General features: G+C 38.8%; 1 long non-coding RNA gene across 2 annotated transcripts; it reads right to left on the bottom strand.

Annotated features, from left to right (window-relative positions):
* Positions 1 to 148: 148 nt before the first annotated feature.
* Positions 149 to 24028, bottom strand: LOC128648090 (uncharacterized). 2 transcript variants are annotated; one of them, XR_008400507.1, is made up of 9 exons: positions 23922 to 24028; positions 20625 to 20765; positions 19231 to 19294; positions 18708 to 18812; positions 16767 to 16907; positions 14578 to 14682; positions 4491 to 4574; positions 2739 to 2814; positions 149 to 330 (listed from the first exon to the last, which is right to left on the bottom strand). It is a non-coding gene; the product is annotated as an uncharacterized LOC128648090 (long non-coding RNA). The 2 variants fall into 2 exon arrangements; XR_008400506.1 differs by lacking the exon at positions 19231 to 19294.
* Between the last annotated feature and the right edge of the window lie 614 nt (positions 24029 to 24642).

Here is a 24642-nt window from a genome sequence, read left to right on the forward strand (position 1 = left end):
CTTTTTACAGCTATGCTGCATCACTTTCAAGTGTTTAAACATTTGGGTATTATGGCCCTTTAAGTGATGCCAAATTTTAGCGTTTCATAAATAGGATATATCATTACTTTAATGCATACCCATATAAATAAAAAAATATAACACAATGTAAGATCAGTCACAGCTTTATTAATAGAACAGATAATCAGAAACACATTATTAGCATTTTATTAAATAGCCAGGTTTATAGATCAAACAGGAACGCCAAGGACAACCCCTTTCCATGGGTACACAAGTTGTGAGAGCAGCAGAGTTGCACAAAACACACACATACTCCAGCTGTTAAAACACCTGCAAAAAAGAAAAGAAAAAAAATATGAGAATATAGAACAAAACTTAGTTATTCCTACAAACCCAACAGAATAACATACCGTAGACATGGTGTACACTTTTCTCCTTAACTGCATCCATTTAAATATGTTGTATTCAGGGAACACCTACAACTGGTATCAACTCATTCAGCAATTTTTTTCCCATTTTAATCTCTTAACGAACAGTGCCATACAGGCGCAGTAGTTGTTTAGCCCTTAAGGATGCTGCTGTCCTGGGCACTTTCTGTGGCAAACAAGGCTCTTTTTCTGTTTAAATGGAGCAAAAATGCTCTGTCCTTTTGGGTAAGTTTTTGACTGAAATTCCTGGTCCTTAAAAGTGAAGGTAAACTTTCATGAATGAAAGACCGTTTTTGAAAAATACTATTAAAAACAGGAGCACTTTCATTCATCAAAGTTTACAAAGCAGCCGTTTTGATAAAAAAAAAAAAAAAAAAAAAAAAAAAAAAAAAACTTACCTTTCTTCTTTGCACAGCCAGAGCAGCTTCCCCCACCCGGAGATACTCTCTTCACACGTCATCAATGACTAATTCAGCTTCCTCCAATCACGGCTTTCCCCCCAGGGTAGTCATTGCCTGAGGTCATGCTGTGATTGGAGGAAGCTGGATTAGTCATTGATGACGTGTGAAGAGAGGATCTCCGGGTGGGGGAAGCTGCTCTGGAAGCTGTGCAAAGAAGAAAAGGTAAGTTTTTAATCAAAACAGCTGCTTTGTAAACTTTGATGAATGAAAGTGCCCCTGGTTTAATAGTATTTTTAAAAAACGGGCTTTCATTCATTAAAGTTTACCTTCACTTTAAAGGGTTAACCAACTCATTCACAAAATTTTAAATTGAATCACATACATATAAATAACTGCTGACAAGTCAACTTGATATGCAGCAATTATTAAAAGGGACATTATACACTAGATGTTTCTTTGGATAAAAGTTTTTTTTCCAGCTGATCGATTTATAAATGCCGATACAGCTTCCCCCCCAAAAAAATATAGTTTTGCTTATTTTTAGGCAACATTTGCGCTGATTGTCAGACTCTTCTAACCAAGCCCCAAAGTTTTATGAGTATACTGATGTATACCTACTCCAGCTTGTGTAAAGATTATTTGCATATGCAAAGGAAGGAGTGGGGGGGGGGGGGGTCTGCTTTCACTGGGTGTCCCAGTCAACCTAATCAAAAGTGCTAAACAGAGCTAAGTTTTTAGATCAACATCTGTGCATATTAATCTTTATAGTAGTGTCTAGTACATGCAGTTATATGAAAATTGGTATATACTGTCCCTTTAAGGATGCCTATTTAGAGTGTAATTGATTTGGGATTTAAAAAAAAAAAGTACAACTCCATCAGATCTGAAATCGTTTGTCCTAATACAGAATAAAAGGGACACTCAAATCAGAATAAACTTTAATGATTCAGAAATAACATGCAGTTTTAAGACACCAAATTTTGCACACAGTTTTTTTTATATATTCACAGTTTACACTTTTGGGGGAACAAGCCCCTACTGAGCATGTGCACAAGGTATAGATATAATTTTTTAAGAGCATGTCCATAGGCTCAGGAAGTACGTGCCCATGTCTGGAGCACTGCATGGCTAAAGGGTTTGCAACAATGCTCAAGACATACGCTTGAGCCTACCTCATTATGCTCTTATGAAAAGAAGATTAAGTAAAAAAGGGTAAAACAAGAGTGAGGTACATTTTAAAACAGAAGTAAAAATAATTTAAAAAAAAAAAAAGTTGTACACCAAATATTCTGCTAGACTGAACCAAGCCTGCCAGTGTGAAGTGAAGACTAGCGATTTTATTGGCAGGTTTGCAGGATCATTACAGCATCCCAGAACCAGTTCTCACCTATATAGGGAATACATTTTTTGGAAAGGAAAAACATAGATATTCCTTCCACCTGGGCCTTGTGAATTTTTACACCCGGAACCTTAGCATTAAGTGTGATTGCTATGACAATATGACAATGAGACTTATGCAATTTTAACAACCCCCCCCCCCCCCCTGCTGTGTTCAGTCTGGTAACCATTTTCCTAAACCAAGTAAGCAGAACATAAAAAGGGATATGAAACCCAAATGTTCTGGGTAGCACTTGCTGATCGGTGGCTAAATGTAGCCAATAAATCAGCAAGCGCTACCCAGGGTTCTGAACCAAAAATGGGCCGCCTCCTAAGCTTACATTCCTGCTTTTTCAATAAAGATTTCAAGAGAACAAAGAACATTTGATAATAAGTAAATTGGAAAGTTGCATGCTCTGAATCATGAAATAAAACATTTGGGTTTCATATCCCTTTAAGATGCAGGGAAACAAAAATGCAAGCAAGCATTGAAAGTTGTTAATGCTACATCTTCACAACCATTCATTCTTACCTGGGCTGGTGTAACGGAGAACTGTTTCATGTAGACATTTTGTCCAATGCTTGAAGATCTGTATATAAAACAAAATCTATATACAGAAAACAAAATTAGTGTAAGAAACTAGACAACCTGGTGCTCTAAATGCATCCAGTGTACAAAGTACAGAGTTAAAGTTGCCTTTCCCATATTTAAGCCAAACATATTATACATAAACATAATACAGATCATACATAATTATACATAATTATAAAAATATTGTACAAAATATTGTACAATAGATAACCAAACAAACTGAAATCGGATTAGCTTCCCATGATCACAGACAGTGAGAGCAGCCGCACTCTACTCTCACTATCCGTGAACACTTCAGCAGACACAGAATTCAATGTGTTCAGTTACCATACTACACATAACTTTATACATAATAATAATAATAATAATAATAATATAGTACATACATATTATACATAATATTATACAGAATAATAATTATTATACAGAACATACTAAATATACATAATATTATACATAAAATATATTATACATAACAATTATACATTATAAATATTATACATAATTATACAAATATTGTACAATAGATAACCAAACAGACTGAAATCTGATTAGCTTCCCATGATCACAGACAGTGAGAGCAGCCGCACTCTACTCTCACTATCCGTGAACACTTCAGCAGACACAGAACTCAATGCGTTCAGTTACCATACTACAAATTATAACTTTATACATAATAATAATATATAGAACACATATTATAGATAATATATTATACAGCATAATAATAAACAGAACATACATATTATACATAATATATTATACAGCATAATAATATTATACAGAACATACATATTATACAGAATAATAATAATAATAATTATTATACAGAACATACTAAATATACATATTATACATAATAATAATAATATTATACAGAACATACATATTATACATAATAAAAATATATATTATACATAATTATACATTATAAATATTATACATAAATTATAAAAATATTGTACAAAATATTGTACAATAGATAACCAAACAGACTGAAATCTGATTAGCTTCCCATGATCACAGACAGTGAGAGCAGCCGCACTCTACTCTCACTATCCGTGAACACTTCAGCAGACACAGAATTCAATGTGTTCAGTTACCATACTACAAATTATAACTTTATACATAATAATATATATATTTATTATACATATCATATACCAGCGTGGCATTCTGAAGACGGACGAATCTGGTTGAATCCTTGGCATACTTGAATGGCGTCCCAGCGAAGTCTCATCTTGTGCAGCAGAATGACGTAGCAGATCTTGGGGCAGCAGATGTGTCCTTTTCATGCAGCAAACAGCAGCTTGACCGGATAACCTTAAACAAAATGTTAATGGAAGAAGCACAGGAGACAGATATACATTCACAATAGACAAAGAAAAGAAAAAAATGCCAAAAAAGCATTTGGAGGTACAGATTGGAATCTGCCTAGCTTTCCATGATCACAGGTGGTGAGAGCAGTCGGCCGCACTGTCCCCACTGCCTGCGAACACAGTTGTCAAACACAGACTACATTGTATACCTCCTGCCTTCGTTGTGGCAAATGAACAAACAAATTAATCAAATCATAAAACCTTAGCTTAACAGCAGCATTAGGTTTCTGCCTTATAATTTATAAAGCAGTTGGTTACAAAATTGAAATGAATATATGGGAAAGGCAACAGTAGCCCCAGTCTCTGTCCTTACCAACTTGCAGCCTGGATGTCAGCAAACGCAGTTGAGGTGAAGACCTCTTTGTACATTACGGCCTCTCGCTTCACATTGCTAGATCTGTTGAGAGGAAACAAAGTTTCAGTTCCTGCACAGCAATACACAAGTAGCTATAAAAAGTAATGTTTTTTTTAGCTATCCCTAAAAGGCAAATACAGAGAAGGGGGGGTGTAGTGAAGTGTGCTTCTCGCACTGCATGATAAACAAAAATATGATCATTCATGTACAGATGATAAGAGCAACACTTCCCCCCCCCCAATATCTGTCTAAAAGGTCATGGAAAGAAAGTATTTTCTATCTTTCACATCTGTTTCCCAACGGTGTGTATATATGTTAACATAAGGACACAGAAAAATAAATACAAATCACAACACATAAGAAAATACAGTAATATTTAAACTTGAACATGGTTTCAAAATGTAACTCTAGGATGCTTGACTTATTATTCTTTATTTATAAAGCGCCAACAGATTCCGCAGCGCTGCCCATGGGTACAAGGATAACAGTACAATGGAGAAACAATACGATAAGACTAAATTTTACAGACAAATACAGGGGGAATTGAGGGCCCTATTCCCGTGGGAACTTACAATCTAGATTGGTAGGAGGATGGGAAAAAGGAGGTGGGGACTGCAAAGGTGAATGATATTAGTGAGGAGATAGAGGGCAACTCTTAGTTAAGTGAAGTTAGTTTGTTAAGTCGGGTGATAAGCTTCCCTGAACAGAAAGGTCTTTAGGGAACGTTTAAAAGGAGGAGAGGTTAGGGGCAAGTCTTACAACACGAGGAAGTGTGTTCCAGGGGGTTGGTGCCGCACGAGAGAAGTCCTGTAGTCTAGCATGAGAAGAGGTGATGTAGAGGACGCAAGAAGCAGGTCATTGTTGGATCTTAGGGGCGGGCTGGGGTATATTTGTTGATAAATGAGGACAGGTAGGGTGGGGCAGCATTGGTGAGGGCTTTGTAGGTCAGGGTGAGAATTTTGAATTTAACTCGCATAGGTGGTTGAGGCAGGATGGAGAGCAATTGGATGCGGGGAATGAAGGACAGATTTGAGTCAAGCGTGACTCCGAGACAGCGGACTTAGGGTGATGGGGAGATGGTGCCGCCAACAGTGATAGAAAAATTAGAAACTGGAGTAGAGTTAGAGGGGGGAATGAGAAGTAGTTCGGTTTTGGAGATGTTTATTCTTAGGTGGTGAGAGGCCATCCAGGAGGAAATGTGAGATAAGCAGTCGCTGATGTGAGAATTAACAGAAGGAGAGAGTGCAGGGGTGGAAGGTACATCTGGGTATCATCAGCATAGAGATTTATAAATTGTTTAATTTATAAATTATAAATGTATAATCACGATTAAGCTACAGTTTGTAATTTTAAACAACTTTCCAATATATTTCCATTACCAAAGTTGCTTTGTTCTTTTGGTATCCTTTGTTGAAGAATAAAGCTAAGTTGGCTGAAAGGAGCCCAGGAGTGTGCACATAAAATGCAAATTCTGTCAAAAGAACTGAAATAAGGGGGCACTCTGCAGAAGCTAAGATACAAAGTAATAAGTAGTAAAAATGATATTTAATATAACAGTGTTGGTTATGCAAAACTGGGGAATGGGTAATAAAGGGATTATCTTTTAAACAATAATTCTGGTGTAGGATGTCCCTTTAACAAAAGGATACTAGGAAAACTAAGCAAAATTGATAACAGAATTAAAATAGGAAACTTGTTTAAATGGATTAGAGTGATATTTTAAAAAGACAGTTCACCTAAAAGTGTTCTCCATGATCCCTTTTACCTGCTGGAGTGCATTTGTTTCTAAGTAACTCCTTTACCCCTATTTTGGCATTTGAAATAGCTGATTTAGCTTGTGGTTTCCCAACCTATACTGAAAGTTTTGATACTGGAGTCTGAGCTATTCAATAGCCTAAGTAAACACAGCCAGCAGAAGAAATGACACTCACAGTGAGGTGCAGGATAGTAAAGTAATAAAATGATCATTTTCCATTGTTTCCTCTATGTATTGAGCTTTAGTATTCCACACTAAATTAAAGGGACACTGTACCCAAAAATTTTCTTTCACGATTTAGATTGAGCATGAAATTTTAAGCAACTTTCTAATTTACTGCTATTATCAAATTTTCTTCATTCTCTCTGTATCTTTATTTGAAATGCAAGAATGTAAGTTTAGATGCCGGCCCATTTTTGGTGAACAACCTGGGTTGTCCTTGCTGATTGGTGGATAAATTCATCCACCAATAAAAATGTGCGGTCCAGAGTACTGAAACCAAAAAAAAAAAGCTTAGATGCCTTCTTTTTCAAATAATGATAGCAAGAGAACGAAGACAATTTGATAATAGGAGTAAATTAGAAAGTTGCTTAAAATTGAATGCTCTTTCTGAATTACAAAAGAAAAAATTTGGGTACAGTGTCCCTTTAAGGAAGCAAGTGTGTGTACACAAAGTAATAACTTAATGAGCTATGATATTACCTGAAGCTGTAATAGGCTGTGGTTTAAAAGCACAAAACCAGCTACTTCATATACACAAACCTGAAAATGCAATTTCTCACACATTTTATCTTTTGCAGCTGGTATAAACAAGTCATTGAAACATATATTAATATAAAAACTATTTTACAGTGTACTGTCCCTTTAAGTTTAGTTTACCACTGGCTGTTAATGATCCCATGTGCAAGCAAGTACATTGAACATTTACATTAAAAACATAATTTATGCTTACCTGATAAATTCCTTTCTTCTGTTGTGTGATCAGTCCACGGGTCATCATTACTTCTGGGATATAACTCCTCCCCAACAGGAAATGCAAGAGGATTCACCCAGCAGAGCTGCATATAGCTCCTCCCCTCTACGTCACTCCCAGTCATTCGACCAAGAATCAACGAGAAAGGAGAAACCAAGGGTGAAGTGGTGACTGGAGTATAATTTAAAAGATATTTACCTGCCTTAAAAAACAGGGCGGGCCGTGGACTGATCACACAACAGAAGAAAGGAATTTATCAGGTAAGCATAAATTATGTTTTCTTCTGTTATGTGTGATCAGTCCACGGGTCATCATTACTTCTGGGATACCAATACCAAAGCAAAAGTACCCGGATGACGGGAGGGATAGGCAGGCTCATTATACAGAAGGAACCACTGCCTGAAGAACCTTTCTCCCAAAAATAGCCTCCGAAGAAGCAAAAGTGTCAAATTTGTAAAATTTGGAAAAAGTATGAAGCGAAGACCAAGTTGCAGCCTTGCAAATCTGTTCAACAGAGGCCTCATTCTTAAAGGCCCAAGTGGAAGCCACAGCTCTAGTAGAATGAGCTGTAATTCTTTCAGGAGGCTGCTGTCCAGCAGTCTCATAGGCTAAACGAATTATGCTACGAAGCCAGAAGGAGAGAGAGGTAGCCGAAGCCTTATGACCTCTCCTCTGACCAGAGTACATGACAAACAGGGAAGACGTTTGTCGAAAATCCTTAGTTGCCTGCAAGTAGAACTTGAGGGCACGAACTACATCCAGATTGTGTAGAAGACGTTCCTTCTTTGAAGAAGGATTCGGGCACAGGGAAGGCACCACGATCTCTTGATTGATGTTCCTGTTAGTGACTACCTTAGGTAAGAACCCAGGTTTTGTACGCAGAACTACCTTATCTGAATGAAAAATCAAATAAGGAGAATCACAATGTAAAGCTGATAACTCAGACTCTCCGAGCCGAAGAAATAGCCATTAAAAATAACACTTTCCAAGATAACAACTTTATATCAATGGAATGAAGGGGTTCAAACGGAACTCCTTGTAGAACGTTAAGAACAAGGTTTAAACTCCATGGCGGAGCAACAGTTTTAAACACAGGCTTGATCCTAGCTAAAGCCTGACAAAAGGCCTGGACGTCTGGATTTTCTGACAGACGCCTGTGTAACAAGATGGACAGAGCTGAGATCTGTCCCTTTAATGAGCTAGCCGATAAACCCTTTTCTAAACCTTCTTGTAGAAAGGACAATATCCTAGGAATCCTAACCTTACTCCAGGAGTAACCTTTGGATTCGCACCAGTATAGGTATTTACGCCATATCTTGTGGTAAATCCTTCTGGTAACAGGCTTCCTAGCCTGTATCAGGGTATCAATAACCGACTCAGAAAAACCACGTTTTGATAAAATCAAGCGTTCAATTTCCAAGCAGTCAGCTTCAGAGAAGTTAGATTTTGATGTTGGAATGGACCCTGTATCAGAAGGTCCTGTCTTAGAGGTAGAGACCAAGGCGGACAGGATGACATGTCCACTAGATCTGCATACCAAGTCCTGCGTGGCCATGCAGGCGCTATTAGAATCACTGATGCTCTCTCCTGTTTGATTTTGGCAATCAATCGAGGAAGCAGCGGGAAGGGTGGAAACACATAAGCCATCCCGAAGTTCCAAGGTGCTGTCAAAGCATCTATCAGAACCGCTCCCGGATCCCTGGATCTGGACCCGTAGCGAGGAAGTTTGGCGTTCTGGCGAGACGCCATGAGATCTATCTCTGGTTTGCCCCAACGTCGAAGTATTTGGGCAAAGACCTCCGGATGAAGTTCCCACTCCCCCGGATGAAAAGTCTGGCGACTCAAGAAATCCGCCTCCCAGTTCTCCACTCCCGGGATGTGGATTGCTGACAGGTGGCAAGAGTGAGACTCTGCCCAGCGAATTATGTTTGATACTTCCATCATTGCTAGGGAGCTTCTTGTCCCTCCTTGATGGTTGATGTAAGCTACAGTCGTGATGTTGTCCGACTGAAACCTGATGAACCCCCGAGTTTTTAACTGGGGCCAAGCCAGAAGGGCATTGAGAACTGCTCTCAATTCCAGAATGTTCATTGGCAGGAGACTTTCCTCCTGATTCCATTGTCCCTGAGCCTTCAGAGAATTCCAGACAGCGCCCCAACCTAGTAGGCTGGCGTCTGTTACAATTGTCCAGTCCGGCCTGCTGAATGGCATCCCCCTGGACAGATGTGGCCGAGAAAGCCACCATAGAAGAGAGTTTCTGGTCTCTTGATCCAGATTCAGAGTAGGGGACAAGTCTGAGTAATCCCCATTCCACTGACTCAGCATGCACAATTGCAGCGGTCTGAGATGTAGACGTGCAAAGGGTACTATGTCCATTGCTGCTACCATTAAGCCGATCACCTCCATGCATTGAGCTACTGACGGGAGTTGAATGGAATGAAGGACACGGCATGCATTTAGAAGCTTTGTTAATCTGTCTTCTGTCAGATAAATCTTCATTTCTACAGAATCTATAAGAGTCCCCAAGAATGGAACTCTTGTGAGAGGAAAGAGAGAACTTTTCTTTTCGTTCACTTTCCATCCATGCGACCTTAGAAATGCCAGAACTAACTCTGTATGAGACTTGGCAGTTTGAAAGCTTGAAGCTTGTATCAGAATGTCGTCTAGGTACGGAGCTACCGAAATTCCTCGCGGTCTTAGTACCGCCAGAAGGGCACCCAGAACCTTTGTGAAGATTCTTGGAGCCGTAGCCAATCCGAATGGAAGAGCTACAAACTGGTAATGCCTGTCTAAGAAGGCAAACCTTAGATACCGGTAATGATTTTTGTGAATCGGTATGTGAAGGTAAGCATCCTTTAAGTCCACTGTGGTCATGTACTGACCCTTTTGGATCATGGGTAAGATTGTCCGAATAGTTTCCATTTTGAACGATGGAACTCTTAGGAATTTGTTTAGGATCTTTAAATCCAAGATTGGCCTGAAAGTTCCCTCTTTTTTGGGAACCACAAACAGGTTTGAGTAAAACCCTTGTCCTTGTTCCGACCGCGGAACCGGATGGATCACTCCCATTAATAACAGATCTTGTACACAGCGTAGAAACGCTTCTTTCTTTATCTGGTTTGTTGACAACCTTGACAGATGAAATCTCCCTCTTGGGGGAGAGAATTTGAAGTCTAGGAGGTATCCCTGAGATATGATCTCTAGCGCCCAGGGATCCTGAATAGCTCTTGCCCAAGCCTGGGCGAAGAGAGAGAGTCTGCCCCCTACTAGATCCGGTCCCGGATCGGGGGCCCTCGGTTCATGCTGTCTTTGGGGCAGCAGCAGGTTTCCTGGTCTGCTTGCCCTTGTTCCAGGACTGGTTAGGTTTCCAGCCTTGTCTGTAACAAGCAACAGCTCCTTCCTGTTTTGGTGCAGTGGAAGTTGGTGTTGCTCCTGCTTTGAAATTCCGAAAGGGACGAAAATTAGACTGTCTAGCCTTAGCCTTGGCTTTGTCTTGAGGCAGGGCGTGGCCCTTACCTCCTGTAATGTCAGCGATAATTTCTTTCAAACCGGGCCCAAATAAAGTTTGCCCCTTGAAAGGTATATTAAGTAATTTGGACTTAGAAGTTACATCAGCTGACCAGGATTTTAGCCACAGCGCCCTACGTGCCTGAATGGCGAATCCTGAGTTCTTAGCCGTAAGTTTGGTTAAATGTACTACGGCCTCCGAAATGAATGAATTAGCTAGTTTAAGGACTCTAAGCCTGTCCGTAATGTCGTCCAGCGTAGCTGAACTAAGGTTCTCTTCTAGAGACTCAATCCAAAATGCTGCCGCAGCCGTAATCGGCGCGATGCATGCAAGGGGTTGCAATATAAAACCTTGTTGAACAAACATTTTCTTAAGGTAACCCTCTAATTTTTTGTCCATTGGATCTGAAAAAGCACAGCTATCCTCCACCGGGATAGTGGTACGCTTAGCTAAAGTAGAAACTGCTCCCTCCACCTTAGGGACCGTTTGCCATAAGTCCCGTGTGGTGGCGTCTATTGGAAACATCTTTCTAAATATTGGAGGGGGTGAGAACGGCACACCGGGTCTATCCCACTCCTTAGTAACAATTTCAGTTAGTCTCTTAGGTATAGGAAAAACGTCAGTACTCGCCGGTACCGCAAAGTATTTATCCAACCTACACAATTTCTCTGGTATTGCAACAGTGTTACAATCATTAAGAGCCGCTAAAACCTCCCCTAGTAATACACGGAGGTTCTCCAATTTAAATTTAAAATTTGAAATATCTGAATCCAATCTGTTTGGATCAGAACCGTCACCCACAGAATGAAGCTCTCCGTCCTCATGCTCTGCAAGCTGTGACGCAGTATCAGACATGGCCCTAGTATTATCAGCGCACTCTGTTCTCACCCCAGAGTGATCACGCTTGCCTCTTAGTTCTGGTAATTTAGCCAAAACTTCAGTCATAACAGTAGCCATATCTTGTAATGTTATCTGTAATGGCCGCCCAGATGTACTAGGCGCCACAATATCACGCACCTCCCGGGCGGGAGATGCAGGTACTGACACGTGAGGCGAGTTAGTCGGCATAACTCTCCCCTCGCTGTTTGGTGAAATTTGTTCAATTTGTACAGATTGGCTTTTATTTAAAGTAGCATCAATACAGTTAGTACATAAATTTCTATTGGGCTCCACCTTGGCATTGGAACAAATGGCACAGGTATCTTCCTCTGAATCAGACATGTTTAACACACTAGCAATAAACTTGCAACTTGGTTACAATCTTATTTAACAAAAACGTACTGTGCCTCAAAGAAGCACTAAACGATTAAATGACAGTTGAAATTTTGAACTGAAAAACAGTTATAGCATCAATCCTTAAAAACAACACAACTTTTAGCAAAGGTTTGTTCCCCTTAGTAAAGTAACAATAATTAAATTTGAAACATAAAAATTACAGAGCAACGTTTTTTAATCACAGTCAATATATAAGTCTCACAGCTCTGCTGAGAGAATCTACCTCCCTCCAAAGAAGTTTGAAGACCCCTGAGTTCTGTTAGAGATGAACTGGATCATGCAGGAAATACAAGAGTAACTGACTGGAAATTTTTGATGCGTAGCAAAGAGCGCCAAAAAACGGCCCCTCCCCCTCACACACAGCAGTGAGAGAGAAACGAAACTGTCACAATTTAAAACAAGCAACTGCCAAGTGGAAAAATAATGCCCAAACATTTATTCACTCAGTACCTCAGAAAATGCAAACGATTCTACATTCCAGCAAAAACGTTTAACATAATAAATACCTATTCAAAGGTTTAATGTACTTTTAACAGAGTAATTCCAGTGAAATACCATCCCCAGAATACTGAAGTGTAGAGTATACATACATGTCATTATAACGGTATGGCAGGATTTTCTCATCAATTCCATTCAGAAAATAAAAACTGCTACATACCTCAATGCAGATTCATCTGCCCGCTGTCCCCTGATCTGAAGCTTTTACCTCCCTCAGATGGCCGAGAAACAGCAATATGATCTTAACTACTCCGGTTAAAATCATAGTAAAAACTCTGGTAGATTCTTCTTCAAACTCTGCCAGAGAGGCAATAACAACCTCCGGTGCTATTGTAAAATAACAAACTTTTGATTGAAGTTATAAAAACTAAGTATAATCACCATAGTCCTCTCACACATCCTATCTAGTCGTTGGGTGCAAGAGAATGACTGGGAGTGACGTAGAGGGGAGGAGCTATATGCAGCTCTGCTGGGTGAATCCTCTTGCATTTCCTGTTGGGGAGGAGTTATATCCCAGAAGTAATGATGACCCGTGGACTGATCACACATAACAGAAGAAAAGGGACAGTCACGTCAAAATTACTTTCATTATTCAGATAGAACTTGTAATTTTACAACTTTCCAATTTACTTTTATTATCAAATTTGCTTTGGTTTTCTTGTTATTCTTAGTTGAAACTAAACCTAGGTAGGCTCATATGCTAAATTTCTAAGCCCTTGAGGGCTGCCCCTTATCAGATGTTTTTTAAATTGGTTTTAAACAAGAGACTGTGGGCCATATAGATAAGTGTTCAGACACAGGGAGTTATTTAAGAGTTAGCACAACACAATACTAAATGCAACTCAATAGATTGGATATAGTCACAGTCATGTGATCAGGGGGCTGTCAGAAGGTTCTTAGATTGGGAGCCCCAGAGCAGTGCAGGTGTTCTGTGAAGGGACCGAACTTTGTAAAAGAGCGAACCATGTCACTTCCAGTGACGTTTCATCAGCTGTTGCTCTCATTTTGCCCCTAATACGCATGCGTGCCAGTGTCATCACATACCTGGCCACATACGTCACGGTAAAACTATTTAGACTTGTGAAATTCTGAAACCATTTTTTAGCGCATGCGTGGGCTTTTCGATCACAAATCGGGGTGTTTTATGGAACAATGTTTATTCAACACGGTATGTGAATTATGGTGTGAAACAGAAATAAATATATACGTATTTAAAAATATTTCTTTATATATAACCTCAAACATGGAACGATGTTTATTCGTCCCTGCATGACAAACAGCCACTCGGATATCGCCACTGCATGTCGTATTTTACAGTAAACATAAAGTCAAGTGCTTTGAATGTTTGTAGGCGTTTGAAGTTATATATAAAGAAATATTTTTACATAAGTATACATTTATTTCTGTTTCACACCATAATGCACATACAGTGTTGAAAAAACATTGTTCCATAAAACACCCCCAATTTGTGATAGAAAAGCCCATGCATGCGCTATACAATGGTTTCAGAATTTCACAAGTCTAAATAGTTTTACCGTGACGTATGCGGACAGGTATGTGATGACACCGGCACGCATGCGTATTAGGGGCAAAATGAGAGCAACAGCTGATGAAACATCACAGGAAGTGACATGGTTCGTTCTTTTACAAAGTTCGGTCCCTTCACAGAACACCGGTCCCAATTAGCAGCGCTTTCTGCTTGGGACTAGCAGTGCTCTGTGGGTCTTGAGCAGGACATTATTGTTGGTGTTAAAAATGACATGCTCCAGTGCTATGTGTTTAGTCTCAAGCAGATACATTCAGTAACACAACTCAGATGTGTAACTAGCGCCACCAATTGGGACCAGAACTGCTTTGCTGGTCTGAAGAAGTACTTCTCTGTGTTTGCGGGTTAAAACACACAATATTGCAGGGTCGCTAGTCTTAAAATTCCATTTGCTAATATCAAACTAGAGCATTTAATGGTTTGGCTATTATCTCCATTTAATTATACTATACAACAAATGTAATGTATTTACAACAATTGAACTCTTACCTGTTATAACAAAGGAGGCATAGACATTCCTTTTGACAATGAAATAGACACTAAGTGTTGGCTGTATGTCAACTGGTGCTGTAGATCTGATAACTTTAGCATCACCTGCAGATACGGAAAATAAAAATACATACTACTTAACATAACAGGACATTGTGGTAAATTTGCATTGCCTATAGTTAATACTCAAGTAGAAAATGCAGAGATAAAACACTTAGAAGAATGAACCTTAAATATGAATGTAAAGGCTTAAGGTCTATATTCTGGGCTGTACAGCATATATATTTAGTGGGTTTAAGTGGTTAGTTATATGACCAAATGCTTCAAAACTATGACCTAACAGTCACTCCATATCAAAATTTCATAAATGCAACAAATATAAAATAAAGAGCACAAGAAGGGAAAGAAGAGTAATAAATCCAGGTGTCTGTGGAATGGTATAAAAGGATCAGGAATTGGGTTAGTAAAGATTTGGTAATTATAGGCAGTGACAGAGCAATAATAAATGCAACAAGAGTTTACTATGAATGTTAGATGTGCATTTTCTGGGTTGGGCTTGCATGGGACATATGATGGGGACCTAAGGCTGAGGAGACAAACTTGTAATGTACCACAGTATACAACTAGCCTTGGGTAGCTTCAGCAGGGGCCCGCTGCTTCCACTTACCAAAGACACAGCTGCTATGAAGACCGTTTACTGTACCTAATGAACATATATGGAGAAGGGAGATCTTTGCCAAAGAGGAGTTACTTGGATATAGCATGTGTGCAGCAGTCATGTAGGAAAACAAGACAAGGGTCCTTAGAGTACTTTGAAAAGGAGCGATATGCCATTTTTTAAGTCGTCATGTATAAAGGTTAATGGAAATAATGTATAATTTTCATTCAAATATTTAGGGATTATTATATTTTAACTGCATGCCCAAAGGCTTCAGAGACCATTTACAATCCACCATAGCTTTACAGCTGTACTCATGGGCACTGGACTGCTCCAAGTGTCCACAAAGCACAGCTGCCACCATGACAGAGAGCTCACAGCAACGTCTGCCAATGACCAAGATGGGCTTAAAAAGTACTTTAATAGGAGAAAATGCATTAGGCTATTTTTATTTAATATAGACTATAAAGTCAGAAACTTTACTTTGAAAAATGAGGGGAAAAGGAAAAATTAAAAATGCTATATTAGAGGTAATAAAATTATTTTATTTTAAAATACCATGCTCATAGGCGTCAAGAGACAATTTACAATCCACCATAGCTTTACAGCTGTATCCATGGGCACAGGGAGCAGGCGCGCACTGCTCCACATGTCCATAAAAACAGCTGCCACCATGGGCAGAGAGCTCACTGTAACATCTGCCAGTGATCATGTTGGGTCTAAAAGGACAGAAGTAAATTATGCTGTTAAGCAGCCATTGAAAATAGGGGGGGGGGGGGGGAATGCCATGCTAGAGGCAGTAATTTATTTTAGACTATACTTGCCCAAAGGCTTCAGAAACAGTTCACGCCCCACCATAGCCTTACAGCTGTAATCACGGGCACCAAGAGCAGGTGCGGACTGCTCTTAGTGTCCGCAACTACAGCTGCCACCATGTGCAGAGAGCTCACTGTAACGTCTGTCAATGACCATGATGGGACTATCAGGAGGGAAGAAAGTAAAATTATGCTGTTAAGCAGCCATTGAAAATAAGGGGGAGGGAAATAAAATGCCATGCTAGAGGCAGTAATTTATTTTAGACTATACATGCCCAAAGGCTTCAGAAACAGTTCACGCCCCACCATAGCCTTACAGCTGTAGTCACGGGCACCAGGAGCAGGTGCGGACTGCTCTTAGTGTCCGCAACTACAGCTGCCACCATGTGCAGAGAGCTCACTGTAACGTCTGCCAGTGACCATGATGGGCTTTACGGGAGAGAAGTAAATTATGCTGTTAAGCAGTCTTTGAAAATAGGGTGAAATAAAATATAATCCTAGGGGCAGAAATTAATTATTTTAGACTAGTCACATGTCCAGAGGCTTCAGAAACAGTTTACGCCCCACCATAGCTTTACAGCTGTAGTCACGGGCACCAGGAGCAGCCGCGGACTGCTTTTAGTGACCGCAACTACAGCTGCCACCATGTGCAGAGAGCTCACTATAACGTCTGCCAGTGACCATGTGACACCTACATATTAATAACCTGTACTTACCTGCAAACTGGTCTCACAACCTTGTGGAAGAAAATTAAGCTGTCATATGCTTGAAGTTTCCATAAAGCCATTCTGCCATGCCTTCAGCTGTTTAACCGCTGGAGCCATTTTTGAGCTGGACAGATATTCCAAACAAGCCAGCTAGAAGAGACAAAACAGACTTAATACATCTACGTTCTAGATTCCAATTAGAGAAGTAACCTAGCAGAGGTAGTCTGGATATGGCAACAGTATACAAAGGGATTTAATACAATAATTTGAGAAACCATTCTTCAGCCTGTGAGAGAGAGATAGATATAGATATATACACACACAAACCACAACAACAAACAACAACCTGACATCTCCAAGGCAACAAAAAGCGTCCTCTGTGTCTGCAGCTCAATGTGAGCAGATCTGCCTGCAGTGGGTGTTCATTTTCTATTATGAGACCAGCAGCAGTAGAACAGTTATGTTTTAAATGAAGAAAAGTGTCTGCTTTTTTTGTTTACCAAGTCCCTTATAGTGAGTGTCCCAGACTACCTCATTAACAGTGTTAAACTGGTAGCTTCCAATTAAGTTTGTAAAATGTTTTAGATCAGTATCTGTGCATATTCTTCTTTATAGTAGTGTCTATTACATGCAGTTATATGAAAATTGGTGAATACTGTCCCTTTAATGATTTCATATACTTTTAGTTGCTTAATCAAAATTAAAAAGTACAGTCATGCCACAAAAAGACACTGCAAGGACAAGTGGACAACATTACAGGGTCATTATAGTGGTAAAAATAAATTTGTTCGTTAGAATATGTAATTTTAAGACTAGTGACAAGTACTGCTTGGGACCCCCAGAGCAGTGCAGGTGTTCTGTGAAGGGACCTAACTTTTCAAAAGAGCGAACCATGTCACTTCCTGCGACGTTTCATCAGCTGTTGCTCTCATTTTGCCCCTAATACACATGCGTGCCAGTGTCATCACATACCTGGCCGCATAAGTCACTGTAAAACTATTTAGACTTGTGAAATTCTGAAACCATTTTTTTAGCGCATGCATGGGCTTTTTGATCACAAATGGGGGTGTTTTATGGAACAATGTTTATTCAACACGGTATGTGAATTATGGTGTGAAACAGAAATAAATGTATACTTATTTAAAAATATTTCTTTATATATAACCTCAAACATGGAACGATGTTTATTCGTCCCTGCATGACAAACAGCCACTCGGATATCGCTACTGCATGTCGTATTTTACTGTAAACATAAAGTCAAGTGCTTTGAATGTTTGTAGGCGTTTGAAGTTATATATAAAGAAATATTTTTAAATAAGTATACATTTATTTCTGTTTCACACCATAATGCACATACAGTGTTGAATAAACATTGTTCCATAAAACACCCCCAATTTGTGATAGAAAAGCCCACGCATGCGCTATACAATGGTTTCAGAATTTCACAAGTCTAAATAGTTTTACAGTGACGTATGCGGACAGGTATGTGATGACACCGGCACGCATGCGTATTAGGGGCAAAATGAGAGCAACAGCTGATGAAACATCACAGGAAGTGACATGGTTCGCTCTTTTACAAAGTTCGGTCCCTTCACAGAACACCGGTCCCAATCAGCAGCGCTTTCTGCTTGGGAGTAGCAGTGCTCTGTGGGTCTTGAGCAGGACATTATTGTACATGCTCTAATGCTATGTGTTTAGTCCCAAGCAGATACAATCAGTAACACAACTCAGATGTGTAACTAGCGCCACCAATTGGGACCAGAACTGCTTTGCTGGTCTGAAGAAGTACTTCTCTGTGTTTGCGGGTTAAAACACACAATATTGCAGGGTCGCTAGTCTTAAAATTCCATTTGCTAATAACAAACTAGAGCATTTAATGGTTTGACTATTATCTCCATTTAATTATACTATACAACAAATGTAATGTATTTACAACAATTGAACTCTTACCTGTTATAACAAAGGAGGCATAGACATTCCTTTTGACAATGAAATAGACACTAAGTGTTGGCTGTATGTCAACTGGTGCTGTAGATCTGATAACTTTAGCATCACCTGCAGATACGGAAAATAAAAATACATACTACTTAACATAACAGGACATTGTGGTAAATTTGCATTGCCTATAGTTAATACTCAAGTAGAAAATGCAGAGATAAAACACTTAGAAGAATGAACCTTAAATATGAATGTAAAGGCTTAAGGTCTATATTCTGGGCTGTACAGCATATATATTTAGTGGGTTTAAGTGGTTAGTTATATGACCAAATGCTTCAAAACTATGACCTAACAGTCACTCCATATCAAAATTTCATAAATGCAACAAATATAAAATAAAGAGCACAAAAAGGGAAAGAAGAGTAATAAATCCAGGTGTCTGTGGAATGGTATAAAAGGGATCAGGAATTGGGTTGGTAAAGATTTGGTAATTATAGGCAGTGACAGAGCAATAATAAATGCAACAAGAGTTTACTATGAATGTTAGCTGTGCATTTTCTGGGTTGGGCTTGCATGGGACATATGATGGGGACCTAAGGCTGAGGAGACAAACTTGTAATGTACCACAGTATATAACTAGCCTTGGGTAGCTTCAGCAGGGGCCCGCTGCTTCCACTTCCCAAAGACACAGCTGCTATGAAGACCGTTTACTGTACCTACTGCTAATGAACATATATGGAGAAGGGAGATCTTTGCCATAAAAAGGAGTTACTTGGATATAGCATGTGTGAAGCAGTCATGTAGTAAAACAAGACAAGGGTCCTTAGAGTACTTTGAAAAGGAGCGATATGCCATTTTTTAAGTTGTCATGTATAAAGGTTAATGGAAATAATGTATAATTTTCATTCAAATATTTAGGGATTATTATATTTTAACTGCATGCCCAAAGGCTTCAGAGACCATTTACAATCCACCATAGCTTTACAGCTGTACTCATGGGCACTGGACTGCTCCAAGTGTCCACAAAGCACAGCTGCCACCATGACAGAGAGCTCACAGCAACGTCTGCCAATGACCAAGATGGGCTTAAAAAGTACTTTAATAGGAGAAAATGCATTAGGCTATTTTTATTTAATATAGACTATAAAGTCAGAAACTTTACTTTGAAAAAAAGGGGAAATTAAAAATGCTATATTAGGAGGTAATAAAATTATTTTAAAATACCATGCTCATAGGCGTCAAGAGACAATTTACAATCCACCATAGCTTTACAGCTGTATCCATGGGCACAGGGAGCAGGCGCGCACTGCTCCACATGTCCATAAAAACAGCTGCCACCATGTGCAGAGAGCTCACTGTAACATCTGCCAGTGATCATGTTGGGTCTAACAGGACAGAAGTAAATTATGCTGTTAAGCAGCCATTGAAAATAAGGGGGGGAATAAAATGCCATGCTAAAGACAGTAATTTATTTTAGACTATACATGCCCAAAGGCTTCAGAAACAGTTCACGCCCCACCATAGCCTTACAGCTGTAGTCACGGGCACCAAGAGCAGGTGCGGACTGCTCTTAGTGTCCGCAACTACAGCTGCCACCATGTGCAGAGAGCTCACTGTAACGTCTGCCAGTGACCATGTTGGGGTTTACGGGAGAGAAGTAAATTATGCTGTTAAGCAGTCTTTGAAAATAGGGTGAAATAAAATATAATCCTAGGGGCAGAAATTAATTATTTTAGACTAGTCACATGTCCAGAGGCTTCAGAAACAGTTCACGCCCCACCATAGCTTTACAGCTGTAGTCACGGGCACCAGGAGCAGCCGCGGACTGCTTTTAGTGTCCGCAACTACAGCTGCCACCATGTGCAGAGAGCTCACTATAACGTCTGCCAGTGACCATGTGACACCTACATATTAATAACCTGTACTTACCTGCAAACTGGTCTCACAACCTTGTGGAAGAAAATTAAGCTGTCATATGCTTGAAGTTTCCATAAAGCCATCCTGCCATGCCATCAGCTGTTTAACCGCTGGAGCCATTTTTGAGCTGGACAGATATTCCAAACAAGCCAGCTAGAAGAAACAAAACAGACTTAATACATCTACGTTCTAGATTCCAATTAGAGAAGTAACCTAGCAGAGGTAGTCTGGATATGGCAACAGTATACAAAGGGATTTATTACAATAATTTGAGAAACCATTCTTCAGCCTGTGAGAGAGAGATAGATATAGACACACACACCACAACAACCTGACATCTCCAAGGCAACAAAAAGCGTCCTCTGTGTCTGCAGCTCAATGTGAGCAGATCTGCCTGCAGTGGGTGTTTATTTTCTATTATGAGACCAGCAGCACTAGAACAGCTATGTTTTAAATGAAGAAAAGTGTCTGCTTTTTTTGTTTACCAAGTCCCCTTATAGTGAGTGTCCCAGGTTACCTCATTAACAGTGTTAAACTGGTAGCTTCCAATTAAGTTTGTAAAATGTTTTAGATCAGTATCTGTGCATATTCTTCTTTATAGTAGTGTCTATTACATGCAGTTATATGAAAATTGGTGAATACTGTCCCTTTAATGATTTCATATACTTTTAGTTGCTTAATCAAAATAAAAGCCATTAACTTGTAATGTGTTAGTGAAATATATTTTACATCATAATCCCTTTATTATCTATTCCCCAGTTTTGCATAACCAACGCTGTTATAGAAATATACTTTTTACCTCTGATTAACTTGTATTGATGCTTCTGAAGACTGCCTCCTTATCTTAGACTTGAATGTCAGGCAATAAATGTGCTTACTCTTAAATAACCCCACGGCCGTGTGCACAATGTTATTTATATGAAACACATGAACTACCACCCTCTAGCAGTGAAAACGGTCAAATACATTCAGATAAGAGGCGGGCTCCAAGGGCTTATGAGCCTACCTAGGTTGGCTTTCAACTAAGAATACAAAAAGAACAAAGCAAATTGGAAAGTTGTTTAAAATTGCATGCACTATCTGGATCATGAAAGTTTAAGTCTGACTAGACTGTCCCTTTAAAGGGACACTGAACCCAATTTTTTTCTTTCGTGATTCAGAGAGCATGCAATTTTAACCAACTTTCTAATTTACTCCTATTATCAACTTTTCTTCATTCACTTGCTATTTTTATTTGAAAAAGAAGGCATCTAAGCTTCTTTTCTGGTTCAGACCACTGGACAGCACTTTTTAATTGGTGGACGAATTTATCCACCAATCAGCAAGAATAACCCAGGTTGTTCACCAAAAATGGGCCGGCATCTAAACTTACATTCTTGCATTTCAAATAAAGATACCAAGAGAATGAAGAAAATTTAATAGGAGTAAATTAGAAAGTTGCTTAAAATTTCATGCTAAAATTTGGGTTCAGTGTCCCTTTAAGTCCAAATAATTGACAAACTATGTAAACAAAGCCAGCAGAAGAAATTACACTCCCGGTGGGTAGAAGAGATAAATAAATAAAATACTTTTCCATTGTAAGTATTGGGGTTTGGTTTACAAATAGATACAAGATAAGGAAGCAAATGTGTGTACACAAACTGGTAACATAATGAGATAAATTTTACCTGCAAGGTCAACCAATTTTAAAACCAGAAATGTAATATCTATAAATAAACCTGAAAATGCAATTTCCCATACACGTTATATACCCTGCAGCTGGTATAACAAGTAATTGGAAATACATTAAAGGGATACTAACCCCACATTTTTTCTTTCATGATTCAGATAGAGCATGAGATTTTAAGCAACTTTCTTATTTACTCCTATTATCAATTTTTCTTTGTTCTAATGTTATCTTGATTTGAAAAAGCAGTAATAAAAGGTTAGGAGCCGGCCCATTTTTTAGTTCAGCACCTTGGTAGAGCTTCTGATTGGTTTGCTACATTTAGCCACAAATCAGCAAGTGCTACCCATGTGCTGAACAAAAAATGGTCCGGCTCTAAAGCTTACAATACTGCTTTTTCAAATCAAGATAGCATGAGAACAAAGAAAAATTGATAACAGGAGTAAATTAGAAAGGTGCTTAAAATCTCATGCTCTATCTGAATCATGAAAGAAAGAAAAAAAAAATATGGGTTTAGTATCCTTTTAAGCAAAAAAACATTTTACTGTATACTGTCCCTTTAAATAGAAAGGTAAAAACAGAAATGTGCAAAAATGCATTTAAACCAGGGGTATCAAACTCAAAGTATCTGGGGGCCGCTTGAACTGAGCAAGTGCTCCAGAACTGGATATACTAGTAAATGGAAGAGACATTTAGCAAAGTAGTTGTGCATGGTGGGAGTTGTAGTCAACAATAGACATACACAGTTGTCTATATTTATCTTGTGAGTGCCAAGATCATCTTATAACTGTATAATAACGTAAAAAGTGACATTTACCCAACCCTGTGTGTGCTGGGAGTCTACACTGGACACTTGTCTTGTGAGTGCCTATCTAGAACAGCAACTAGTTACACCTCTTAGAACCCTAAAAAACCTGATTTAAACAGAAGCATTTTCACAATACTGTATACAAAACATGCTCAAAAAAACACAAAGCCTACTGAATGAATTTAAAGAGTAATTTACTAGCAGGCAAGTTTTCCTTTTTTTAAAAAAAAAAACCTTCCTTGTGCAAGTGTGTAATACACCCATTTATTTAAATGTCGGCTATTTCTATTGGATACTTCTAGAGACATTTACAGACTGATCTCTTACACTAAAATAAATAATAATTTGCCTTCAGCTTCAGTTACTGGTCTAATTATGTGTTTACACACAAACAAGCTACACAGCCCATTAATTCAGTACAAAGCAGTTTGTTTTCAACTACAGAGCTTCGTCTCATTCACTTAGGAACTTTTTATCCACTGAAATCAAGAGTACTGTCTCTTATTTGTAATCTGAGCTATAGATCAAATCATCACTACACAACTAAACGCTTATAACATCAAGAAATCTTTTGTAAAAGTTTAACAGCAAAATGCTTACAGTATTAATGGGGAAAGCATACAAACTGCAGATAGTGCATTTGTTTGCCTCTGCATTGCAATGCAGCTAAACAGTTTACTAGGTCACATTGAAAGCATAATAAGCAAACACACAATAATTTAAACACTTGGCTCATACACTCACATCTGCAGGCAAACACATGATATAAACATCACTGCTGAATATAAGATACAAATCACATATTTAACACAACTCAAAGTAATGCAAATCTCACCTTCTAAACACCTCAAACATTTCACAATTTTTGGCGCAATTTCAGCCTTCCAGAAGCTTGTGTGTACGGAAGTCAGTAAGATTCAAATGCAACCTCGTGGCTTTAAGATCATGTGACATACAGCAACCAATCGGAATAAAGGGGGAATTCGTTTTTTTTTTTTTCGTTTTTTTTTTTTAAACATGCTTTATTTGTATGTAACACTACATGATGAAAAGTGAATTTCTGAAGAACAATTCATTTTTTACTATGTTTTTTTTTTCTAGCAGATTTAACAACATTTAATTAAATTTAAGTTATTTTCTTGGATATTACAGCAATATTTAACTTTAAAGATTGGTATGGGGTGACCAACAATAATGCAGGACTGGTTATATCTCCAGAAGCAAAAGGGAACAGTCTTAAAAGGGACATGCACACACAGCCTTTAAATAGACAACTCACGCCACACACAGTCTTAAAGGGACAGATTACAGCATGTAAACCTTTCACACTTTCAAAGTCTTAAAGGGGCAGGTACACACAACGCACACATACTTAAAGGGACATGAAACCCAATTTTTTTCTTACATGGTTCAGATAGAGAATACAATTTTAAACAACATTCCAATTTATTTCTATTATTTAATTTGCTGAATTCTTCAGATATCCTTTGTTGAAGAAATATCAATGTGCATGGGTCAGCCAATCAGCAGCTACTGAGCCTATTTAGATATGCTTT

Source organism: Bombina bombina, chromosome 2, assembly GCF_027579735.1.
Source record: "Bombina bombina isolate aBomBom1 chromosome 2, aBomBom1.pri, whole genome shotgun sequence".
Taxonomy (NCBI): Eukaryota; Metazoa; Chordata; class Amphibia; order Anura; family Bombinatoridae; genus Bombina; species Bombina bombina.